The sequence below is a fragment of the Sciurus carolinensis genome, chromosome 12 (genome assembly GCF_902686445.1).
Source record: "Sciurus carolinensis chromosome 12, mSciCar1.2, whole genome shotgun sequence".
In the NCBI taxonomy this organism is placed as follows: domain Eukaryota; kingdom Metazoa; phylum Chordata; class Mammalia; order Rodentia; family Sciuridae; genus Sciurus; species Sciurus carolinensis.
In genome coordinates, this window is record NC_062224.1 from 93,331,834 (window position 1) to 93,343,370 (window position 11,537).

Consider the following 11,537-nt stretch of genomic DNA (forward strand, 5'->3'; position numbering starts at 1 on the left):
GCTATTCAAACCTTAACAGTGTTGGACACTCTTCTCTCATCAAATGTAAGGTGTTTTTTGTTGTTGTTGTTGTTGTTGTTTTTAATAATTACATGATTTACCTAAAGAATTATTGCTCTACTTCCTGAAACTTATGTAGGTAAATTTTATAAACCATTCTCCTATAGTTCCTTGAGCTAATAAATCAATTCCCCAAATAATCCTTTATGTAATATTTTGCTAATTGCTTGGCTAATTTCCTTCATTCCTCTTCCTTACCATTTGCACCATCTAAAAGCAAACTCAACTTCAAAGATTTTCACATTTTCAGAAAGAGCAAAAAAAGATTGTATTTCCCATCTTGATGAAGAGTTCACAAGCCTGTAAGAACTGAAGAGCTGAGAACAAAGCCCTGCTGTTTTGAAAATTGTGTATGAACCCCAAACAAGGTGTGGCATCGGATCTTAACTGCTGTAGTGCTTTGTGTAGCTTGGTACAGTCCTGGAGTTCCTTCTGTAACCCTTTCTTTCACGTTGCTGCACAACACTGATGTTACTATCATGCATTCTTACACTATATACACAACATGCGTAAAGAAATTAGGAAACACTGAGTTGAGTCTACGATAACCTATCCTTTTATTAGAAACCCCAAGGTGACCTGTGACACCCTTAGAAAAATCATACCCATGAAACAAAATCATCTATTTGCAGATCAATATCTCATATTTGAATTAGATGAATATGATGATTCTAATGATCCTGAATCAGATGACAAACTAATGAGGAGGAAGCACAGAAATTGGATTGACTTTTCACAAACCAGCATAGCATTTTATCGCGTTCCCTCTGCCCGCAGAGAGAGACACGACAAACGTCTGAAGCTTTGGAAGTTTATTGTGCACAGTCTTCCTTTCTTTCCCTCTTTTCTAGCCCTTTCTCTCTTTTCTTTCTCTCGCTCTCTTTCTCTCTGCTTAACTCTCGCCTGCTCCGGTTGCTCTGCTCCTCCCGCTCGGCTCACACCTGCTTCGGCCGCTCCGCTTCTCCCACTCGGCTCACGCCTACTTCGGCCGCTCCACTTCTCCCGCTTGGCTCACGCCCTCGCTTGCACTCTTCTTCCTCGCTTCTTCTCCTACTCTCAGCTTCTTCTTCTCTCAGCTTCTTCTTACTCCCAGCTTCCGCTTCAGCCGCCTCTTACTCCCCCACCCACCAAGCTTACATACACTTCAACCAATCAGGGGAGAGTACACGAGGTAAACCGCGGACAGCTGCAAGCATAGAATAGGTACACGAGGGGGGCATGCTCTAATCACATCGTTAACTAGCCAATCATTGGAATTCGCTGGTTGTTTACTGTATAGCTGGCCGCTTTTGGCTCAGCGCCAGGCGCCATCTTGACCGTGCTCAAGGCTGGGGGGTCCCGGGAACCCCGACAGCATTTCCTCACTAAAAGGTCAAACACACTATACCAAAGTTCCAAAGAATCCTGTTATTTTTGTGTGTGTGTGAATTTCATTTCGACAGTGTTACTAGTTTTAGGCTTATAATAAAACTGTAACAGTGGGAGATGGAACATTATCACCCAATATAGATTTCAAAAAGCCTCTACAAATACTGTAAGTTGCTGAAGGCATATTACCCAGGTCTTACTGGGTTTTATATCACTCTGAAGGGAAAAGGAATATGTTTTATAAGTCTATTAAAATCTCATTTCCAAAAGAAAGTTTTCAGAATAAACATACCTAAATTAACGGACCTCTTGGAATTACCATATGTATGTTTCTGTTCTACTGACATTGAAAACATGCGCATGGCAAGTGGTAAGGAGGGAGAATAAAATAAAAGCCCCGAAGCTAACTATGCTAGTAATCCGAAATACTGAGCTACAGCATCGCTGCCAGTGTTACGAGGACTCATAGCAGGCTCTTTGGGATGCCTGAGTTTGTGTAGTGTGTGTACAGCTTTGTTCAGAGATGGGGAGCCTCTCCTTCAGTTCTGAGGGCAGAGAAGGAACTATGTATCTGTAAGCTGTGTGCGTGATTTAGCAGGGCAGGAATTTGCTCGCTGGTTGAGTACAGCAATTCAGATTCCAGACCCTCATCCTGATTCCCAGTCTTTACACTTCAAGCATCGACCAGTTGATTAAAATGAAGCCAATATGAAAAATGGGGAAAACATGGGAAAGCACAGCAGGAGGATTCTTACCCTCTCTCCCGTTATAATAAACCTAGATTCATAACAGTTCCCTAAGAGAAATAAGATGAGCAGTGACAAGTCTCCGGGGAAAAATGAAAGACATCCAGTTGGAACAACCAGGAATGATCTTCGCCGTCTTACTGATGAGCAGGGGTGCTGCAAGAAGTCACTGTGTGTTGGGGTGATTTCTTAGGCAGAAAAGGATATAAGACACGAGGGAAGCCAAAAGGAGGTGGAACAAAGGAATAAGGAGGACCCCTGGGTTTAGGTGAGCCCAACCCACCTAAATAGGCCCAACCCATGCGGAGATGATCCAGGTTTTCTCGTAACCACCAAGGAATAACACCAGTCTCACTCTCTCAATCTTTCCTCCCTCCTTTATTACCTCCCGTGGTGTTTTACCTCATCAGTTTTTGCGATGAAAAAATTGACATGCATTCTCACTTTTGGAAATAGTGCAACGTCACCAATCACCTAAGGAGAATCAGAGAACGTCTATGATCTGGGCAAATGACTTTGACATGTGACACAGAGCTCCAACAGGCCTCTCTCCGGTCACCTGTCAGGCTGCTCCCTCAGGGGCATGCGGAGTATCCGAAAATACTGAGAAATGTTTTCTTCTAAGGCCTGGAGACAGTAACACTTTGTATGTTCACGATCATGTATCACATGCTCATACAGTATTTTTCTTACTCTTCACAATGACTTTGTAAAAACAGTTATTATTTGGAGTTTTTATTAGTGATCAAATTGAAATTAAGTCCCAGGAGACCATTACAAAAATGAACGGCAAGCACAGGTTTTTGTATTCATTCCATAACAACAGTTGACAGTCTGCTCAAGTAAAATTTTCTTTCAGTTACATAAAAGAATCCTATTTTAAAATAAATAGTCATGGATACATCCCTTTTCTTTCTCCTATGTCTATTGTTACTCAATTCCTTTCATCTTTGATGCCTCTTTCCTTGCACAGACAATATTTCATTTCCACTAATGAAGAATAAGTTCTTCTTGCAGTTTTGAGAACTTTCACATTCCCCAATACAGTGTATATCCAGTTATGTATGCTGTCATTTGGTCAATTTTATTGTTCTTTTGTTTACAGAGAAATTTTGACACTTTGTTTAAAAATAATCTCAGTGTACATATACAAAAACAAATCAAAGTCATTAAGAGGAATGGTTCTGTGTGCTTGTGTGTGTATGACAGTGAAGATTTGAATGTGTTCCAATATTTGCAGGCTAGCAAAAGTGGCAATATTCATCTGTAAGAATCCCTCCTATAACTACTTTCAGTTAACCACATCGAATATCCTATACAGCAGCTTTTTGTTATCATAGTATTATTTTTCACATCAAAAGCAATGGTTGTGTTAAAATTCATATCCCCTCTATTAAAAACTATCCCATATCTATATTTTTATTACCAAAAGGCATTGGTATTTAATGGCTTTCAGATAATTACATTTCTAACACAATTAAACTTATCTGCATAACAACCCATTCTGAAAAATAGTAAAGAGGCAATATTTACATCAATGGTGCTTTGAAACTAACATTTTCCTTCAGGGATACACAGACACAGTTTCTAGTCTTTTCTCTTGACAGGTTATAAATATTCTCAGAAGTAACTGTTTTGATGTTGCCTTAAAAACTGGGGGTAGAAAAAAAGGGGAAGAATACTGGGGCTACATGCATTTTCACATAAATTTTGCTATCACATTTGACAGTTTAATTATATTGTTGTTATTTGCATTTCTCATGTTACTTCATACTTTTGAGTCCTAGCTAATGGCTTTCCATAAAGTGATACTTCACAGTGGCTTTTGCTGAATGAAATCTTATCTTAGTTTCTTGTTATGCTAGATAAATTCAATCAACAACAACCATATGTTAAGAACTTTGAAATTTGTTTGTTAGAATCAACAATTTCTGAAAGCCTCTATTCTTGGTTATACATAATACATGTCTGCAAATCAAAGAGCATTCCATAACAGAAAGGGAATTTAGAGAAATGACTATGGAAATGCACTGGGGGAAAAAATAAATTGTGTTCATATGTCAATACAATTTGGAAAATGGTGATACACAATTCTCCCTCCAGCATCAATTATCTAAGAATTAGAAACATTTCTACCATCCTTCTTCTTTTCTCCAACTTTTACACACTAGAATCCAAAGGTAATTTGATAGAAGCATAAATTATTTGAATATTGCTTTGTACTGTTTTATAAAGTTGATTGCTGTCAGGCTCTAATTAATATGAAACATTATTTTTAGTCCTGTTAAGGGATGAGTAGAATCAACCTTGAGTACCATGAGGAACAAAGAAAAATCAGTTGTGCCCTGGCAAAATTGCATTTTCTAATTTCCCACTATCATCAGCTCTGCTAATTGCTTTCTCACTATGCCTGGCTATATTTTTGTGATACTGAGAAAAATAGAAAAGCTTAGTATGAGGCCTTCCAGTTCCTTTCTGAGTTCTAGAACTTGAACATGCATTTAGTCTCACCTAGAGGACTGGTAAAAACACAGATTCCAGGGTTCTACTCCCAGAATTTCTGAATCAGGGGAGGGGCTCAAGTATCTGTCTTTCTATCAAACTTCCAGAAGATAAGGTTGCTGATAGGTGGAGACCAGTACATGAACGAAATCTCATGATGAAATTGGATTCTTCCTAAGAAGAGCTTAGCCAATTCCCTCTTTCTAGCATACAAACTAGATAATTTTGAACAATTTTGTATTCTCCCTCACCTTAAAGATACTCCAGGGAAACTGAAATTATAAATTGGTCCTATTTATTTAAAAGCTGAGAATAAGTAAAAAAGCAGTTTCATTCTCCTGGTTAGGAAGGAAGGAAAGAAAGAAGAAAGGGAGGGAAAGAGAAAAGGTAATAAAGAAATTCATTTCAAGAGTTTAGACAGAAAAATGTCTCAAATAGTAATGACAGCAAAAGAAATACACTTTTTTTCTGAAAAGAGGACTTAAGAAGAGGACGCTTCAGGATCTGTCAATTCTAATGATTTTACAAATCAGATCTATTGTCCTCACACGATTTTTCCTTTAATTCTCACCTGCCACACATAAGTGTTCAATTAGGATAATTTGTTGATAGGCTCATTAGTAATTTCATTTGGGGACTTCTGATTGAGTTCCTTACTCTAATTAAAAGTTCCTACAAATCTTATGTCATATGAATGTTCCCATCAATGAATAATTATGATGCTAATCAATTTTAAATAGAACATTTTTGTAAGTTTAAAACACTTCACAGGACACTTTCTGAATGAACTGGACATAATTTTCCTATGTGAATAGATGAATACACCACCAGTGAAACTCTACATCATGAGTGGAGAATCCCCCGCAAGAATGGGATCCTAATGAGAATAAGTTATACTCCATGTATGTAGAATATGTCAAAATACACTCTAGTGTCACATCTATCTCAAAAGAACAACAACCAAAAAAGCCCTTGTTTCCTTTGGTGCAATAATTCAAACAAAGTCATTCTAACTACAGCAATATTGCCTATTTTAAAGATTCTGCAATCTCACCTTAACATTTTATTTCAGATTTTTTGTAGTAAAAGCAAAACAGATATTTAGAATTAGCCAGCTGGACTCCAGATGATACCAATTTTGTTGGCAACATCTAAGCCATCATGATCAGGAGCCAGTTGAACATATGCCTTCTCTCATCAGGTCCTATCTGGGTATTGACCTTGGCCACAACAGTGGCAGAGAGCCTCTTCACAGCCTGTTGGATCTGGTATTTGTTGGCCTTAATATCCACACTGAACACAAGGTTGTCCTCTTCATGGCTGACCTGGTGCTCATGCGGAACTTGATGATGGCATCCTTATACCACTTTGTTTCTCCTGAGGTTGCTTTTCTCAGGGTATTTGGGCACCTCCAGAGTCACAGTGGCCTGGGCCACCATGAGATAGGTGACATGCAGATTTTCTTCTTCTTGTGGATGTGGATGCACTTCAACACTGCCTCCTTAGCCTTCAAAGCCTTAGCTTTGACATCAGGAGGAGCGTCCTTCTTTGCTTTTGGTGTCATCTTGGTAAAAAGGATCTCAATTCTTCAGATAGTATTAAAAATATTAAAAACATGTAGACTCTTAGTAGAAGCTCACAAAATCCAGACCTTTCTACATGTGAACTGACTCTTTTCTCAGACACAGTAATTTCTCAGACCACAGGGATAAAATGGAATATTGCTTTATCCACCTGTTGGCTGTTTATTTGCCTAGAATCACCCAGATTTGGCACAGTGCAAAGAATGAAAAATGCAATCTTGAATTTAAAAGCTGACAGTCCAGATGGGGAAATGACTAGACAGCTACATCAAGTCAGGAGCGATAAATGAGACTCTATTGCAAAGAAAATAGAGTTAGAATCACTGGTGTGAGTAGCCAGCAAACATTCATCCTTAATGTGGAAAAATTAATAATGCGAGCGGCAAGACTTCACAGGCAAAGTGAGGGATGTTGAGGTGGGAACAATGTCCTGTGAGTTCACAAGCTCAGCATGTAAGAGGGCGAGTGTTAGTTTCCATCCTTGTACCTCACTGGAGATATGTAATAGAATGTGGATTTTAAATTTGGTATTTTTCAAGTTACAAGGTGTTAATGGCTACAAAGAATTAAGTTGCAGATAGAATTGCCCATGTATCTGAGGCAAGTTTAGGTCTTAACAAATTCAGCTATATCTTTGTGGTTTAAAATAATAACAATAACGATCAGATATTTTTAAATGGTCTCTCTGGTTGAAATTAAATAAGTTTGTGTTTGTCTCTTGTTACTGTTAATTACCTAGCTATGTCCTTCTGCAAACCCTGTGCTTACAGAGTTTACAGGCCTTTTATTGGTATGCTTCTGTCTTTGTGTTTTCCTGTCTTAACTATTCTTGCTTTGGGCAAGGTAATATCTATTTATGTTGCCAAGATTAAAACAGATTTGTATATAATATGTGTGTCACTAGCTAAAACTATATCCAGATATTGCTGTGTACTATCAAAATGCAAATACCTTTCTGGTCCCATAAGTGTGGTGTGTATGTGTGTGAAGATAATAACGCAACTCTCATGTTTGAAGATGTTAAAGCAGCAGCTGCTAGCCTGTGTTTCTGAGTTCCTGGCTGTTTCCATAAAGATGAAGAAGTCCAAATAACCATTGGATATTTTTCACAGAAGTGTTTTGCAGATGTTGGCAAAGAGATAGAGTCCCTTGAAAGGGACAAATGTACATTTTAAAGTGTATATAGAAAGATGAGGCCTCAGGCAAGGCACAGCAATGGGACAGTTTTCAAAGGAATAACATTTCTATTTGTTCTGCCAAATCTAAAAAGAAAAAAAAAATTAAAAAGAGCAAAATAGACACAGTAAATAAAATTTTGCTCAACTGATGGTCTTCAAACAACTCTTCTAGATGATATGCATACTTTGTCTAGAAGAAAATATACAACAGCATAGAGAGAAACAATATGTAGCTACATGCTGGAGTTTCAAAAACAGAATCTGTGTACAATAGATGAGGCAATCCTCATAACTCCAAGCAACACATTACAAGACATATTTTGCAAGTTAGAAATCCTCCAAATAAATGTATTTTTAGAATATGGAAAGATTTTGCATAATTGCCTTTATTTTAATAATATAGAATCTGAAGTGAAGACAAAAAATATTAAATGTTGCTGCAAACTTGAGTCATGTAAATAGTTCTAATATAGCACCACAATAAATATGAATTTAGTTAACCTAAAAGTGTTTATTATAAAAACAAACAACAGCTTTTTCACAATGGGTTTGCTGCCAGAACACAGGTATCATGAAAACTACTGCTAAATCAAAGCCAAAATTGGAAAGGAAAAGATCCACATCAACATCATTGTCACCAAACACATAGATTCAGGCAAGTCTACCACTATTGGTCATCTGATCTATAAATGTGGTGATCGATAAATAAATAAAAAAATAAAATTGAAAACTTTGAGAAAGAAGTTACTGATATGGGAAAGGGCTCCTTCAGGTATGCCTGAGTCTTGGATGAAATGACAGCTGAGTGTGAACATGGTATTGCTATTGACATCTCCCTGTGGAAATTTGAGACCAGCAAGTATTATGTGACTATCATTGATGCCCAGGACATGTTGTATCAAAAACATGATTATAGGCACATCTCAGGCTGACTGTGCTGTCCTGATTGTTGCTGCTGGTATTGGTGAATTCGAATCTGGTATCTCTAAGAATGGGCAGACCCTGGAGCAAGCCCTTCTGGTTTACACACTGGGTGTGAGATAACTCGTTGGTATTAACAAAATGGATTCTGCTGAGCCATCCTACAGTCTGAAGGGATACAAGGAAATCTTTAAGGAAGTCAGTACTTACATTAAGAAAACTGGTCACAACCTTGACACAGTAGCATTTGTGTCAATTTCTGGTTGGAATGGAAACAACATGTTGGAACCAAGTGCTAATAGGCATTGGTTCAAGGGATGGAAAGTTGCCTGTAAAGATGGCAGCACCAGTGGAACCCCATTGCTCGAAGCTTTAGATTCATCCTGCCATCAACTCATCTAACTGACAAGTCTTTGTGTTTGTCCCTCCAGGATGTCCACAAAGTTAGTATTGGTACTGTTCCTGTGGACCGCGTAGAGACTTGGTGTTCTGAAGCCTAGCATGGTGGTCACCTTTGCTCCAGTCAATGTCACAACTGAAATACAGTCCGTTGACCTGCACCCTGAAGCTCTAAGTGAAGCTCCTCCTGGAGACGATGTGGGCTTTAATGTCAAGAACATGTCTGTCAAAGTTGTTCGTTGTGGCAATGAAGCTGGTGACAACAAAATGACCCACCAATGGAAGCAGCTGGTTTCATTGCTCAGGTGATTATCCTAAACCTTCCAGGCCAAACCAGTGCTGGCTGTGTCCCTGTGCTGGACTGTCACACAGCTCACAGTGCTTGCAAGTTTGCCAAGCTGAAAGAAAAGATTGATAGCCATTCTGTTAAGAAGCTACAAGATGATCCTGAATTCTTAAAATCTGGTGATGCTGCCATTGTTGATGTGGTTCCAGGAAAGCCCAGGTGTGTTGAGAGCTTCTCTGGCTCTCCTCCTCTGGATCATTCTGCTGTTTTTGATGTGAGGCAGACAGTTGCTGTGGGTGTCATCAAAGCAGTGGACAAGAAGGCTGCTGGAGCTGGCAAGGTCACCAGGTCAGCCCAGAAAGCTCAGAAGGCTAAATGAATATTATCCCTAACACCTGCCACCCCAGTCTTAATCAGTGGTGGAAGAACGGTCTCAGAACTATTTGTCTCAATTGGGCATTTAAGTTTAATGGTAAAAGACTGGCTAAAGATAACACTGCATCGTAAAACCTACAGAAGGAAAGGGTTTTGTGGACCATTTGTTTTTTGTATGCGGCAGTTTTAAGTTATTAGTTTTTAAACTCTGTACTTCTTAATGGAAACAACATGACCAAAAATCTGTCACAGAATTTTGAGATCCATTAAAAAAAAAGTTTAATGACAAAAAATAGAAAATATAAACAAGGTAAATAAAGTGTATTTCATTTTGGCTGATCAGAATAACTTGGGGTAACAGTCATTGAAGACTGGTGTTTTGTTTGGATATGGGATGTCCCCAAGGTTCCTGTTAATGAAAGATTATTCAGAGGTGAAATTGTTTCATTATGAGGACTGTAATCTAGTCAGTCCATCCTAGTTTGAAAGGACTGACTGGTTGGTACCTATAGGCAGGTGAGGCATGGCTAGAAGAGGTGGGTCACTGGGGATGTGCTCTGGAAAGTTGTATCTTCCCTGCAGCCCCTAGCACCCGCTGCACCCCGTCTTTCTCTGCTTCCTGACCCCACCACGAGCTGAGAAGCTTTCCTCTGCTGCCTTTTCCCCGTGATGTGCTGCCTCACCTTGGACCCAGAGCAATGGTATCTACTTACAGGCTGAGATCTCTGAAGCTGAGAGCCCCAGATAAACTTTTCCTAAATTTTTCTTTTTGGTCATAGTGATATAAAATCTAATTCAATAGGTATTTTTGATTCATTTCTATTATATTTTATTACTTGCTATACAGCAACATGGAAATCACTTCTATTACTTAAGCTTAAATTTCTTTATGATTACATAACAGTAACCCTTATTTATTCTGTTCTTTCAAGAATCACTTGAGATAAGGCATACAGCATTAATTTTTAAAATAAAACACACTAGTAAAATAAAATCAGTAGACTTAAAGAATATCAGCTTCAATCCCCCATTTTAGCTGTGTGTACTTGGAAAAGTCATTATGTCTATAACTTCGAGTTCATAAACCTTCTTCATCCTCCATATGTAATGTTGTCAAAGTGAAGACCTCAGCCTAAAACATCAGCATCATCTGAGAAGTTAAAAATATTTTCATATAGAGGTATGTAACAATGAATTCCACAATTACATATAAAATTATAATACAACAACAAATTTTTTAATGCAAATTCTTAAGTCCTACCATGCTAAATCACACATTTTAGGGATGGGCCTATAAATCTGTATTTTAAGGAAACTCCAGAAGGTTTTCATGTATCCTGAAGTTTGAGAACCACTAAAGAAAGCAAACAGAATACCAACGTCAAAAACTGCTTGGAGAATCATTAGCGTCCCCTGGGATATATATGCACTGATAAACATATAAGGGGGTCTGTGTGTGTGTGTGTTTGTGTGTGTGCGTGTACACCTGCCCTCTCAGTCCTACTAAGTCATAATCTTTGGGCAGAAGGCAGAATTCAACCACAAAGTTTTCTTTAAGTCTTCAGTAATGTTTGTGTGTGGTTTGGTAAGGCTAAATATTTTTACAGATGTTGTAGGTGGCTAAAATACCTGGACATCCCTCCAGTTATTTTAAACTAGTTACTACAATTATACCCATTGTCAATGACCATGATTTCCTGGAATTTCTATACTTCCACTCTCTGTCAAACTGGCCAGAGAAATGTGTGTGGAGTCTAAGTATCCTGGAACCAAGACTAGAGTATCTTTAGGTGCATTGTAGAGGATTTCCTTCCCTAACCTATGAAATCCAGCCATTAATCTGAAACAACAGAAAGAAATGTTTCCCTTCTCAACTTCTATTCTTTTTCTCAGAAATTCAGGATCTGGAAATTGCTATAGGTTGGAATGTTGAATATCCCTCAGAGGTTCATGTACTAAAGGTTTGGTCCCCAGGGTGGCACTCTTGGGAGATGCTATGGACCTTTAGGAGGTGGGGTCTCTTAGGAAGGTTCTAGAAGGGTATTTAGGGACCCTCTCCTCTCCTTTTTATTCTCTTTGCTTCCTGTCCACAAGGTGAGTGTTTTGCTTTGCCACATGC

General features: G+C 38.5%; 1 pseudogene; it reads left to right on the forward strand.

Moving 5' to 3' along the window:
• LOC124961431 (elongation factor 1-alpha 1-like) overlaps positions 1–9,494 on the forward strand; it is a 154,005-nt pseudogene extending 144,511 nt beyond the window's left edge.
• The last annotated feature ends 2,043 nt before the right edge of the window (positions 9,495–11,537 follow it).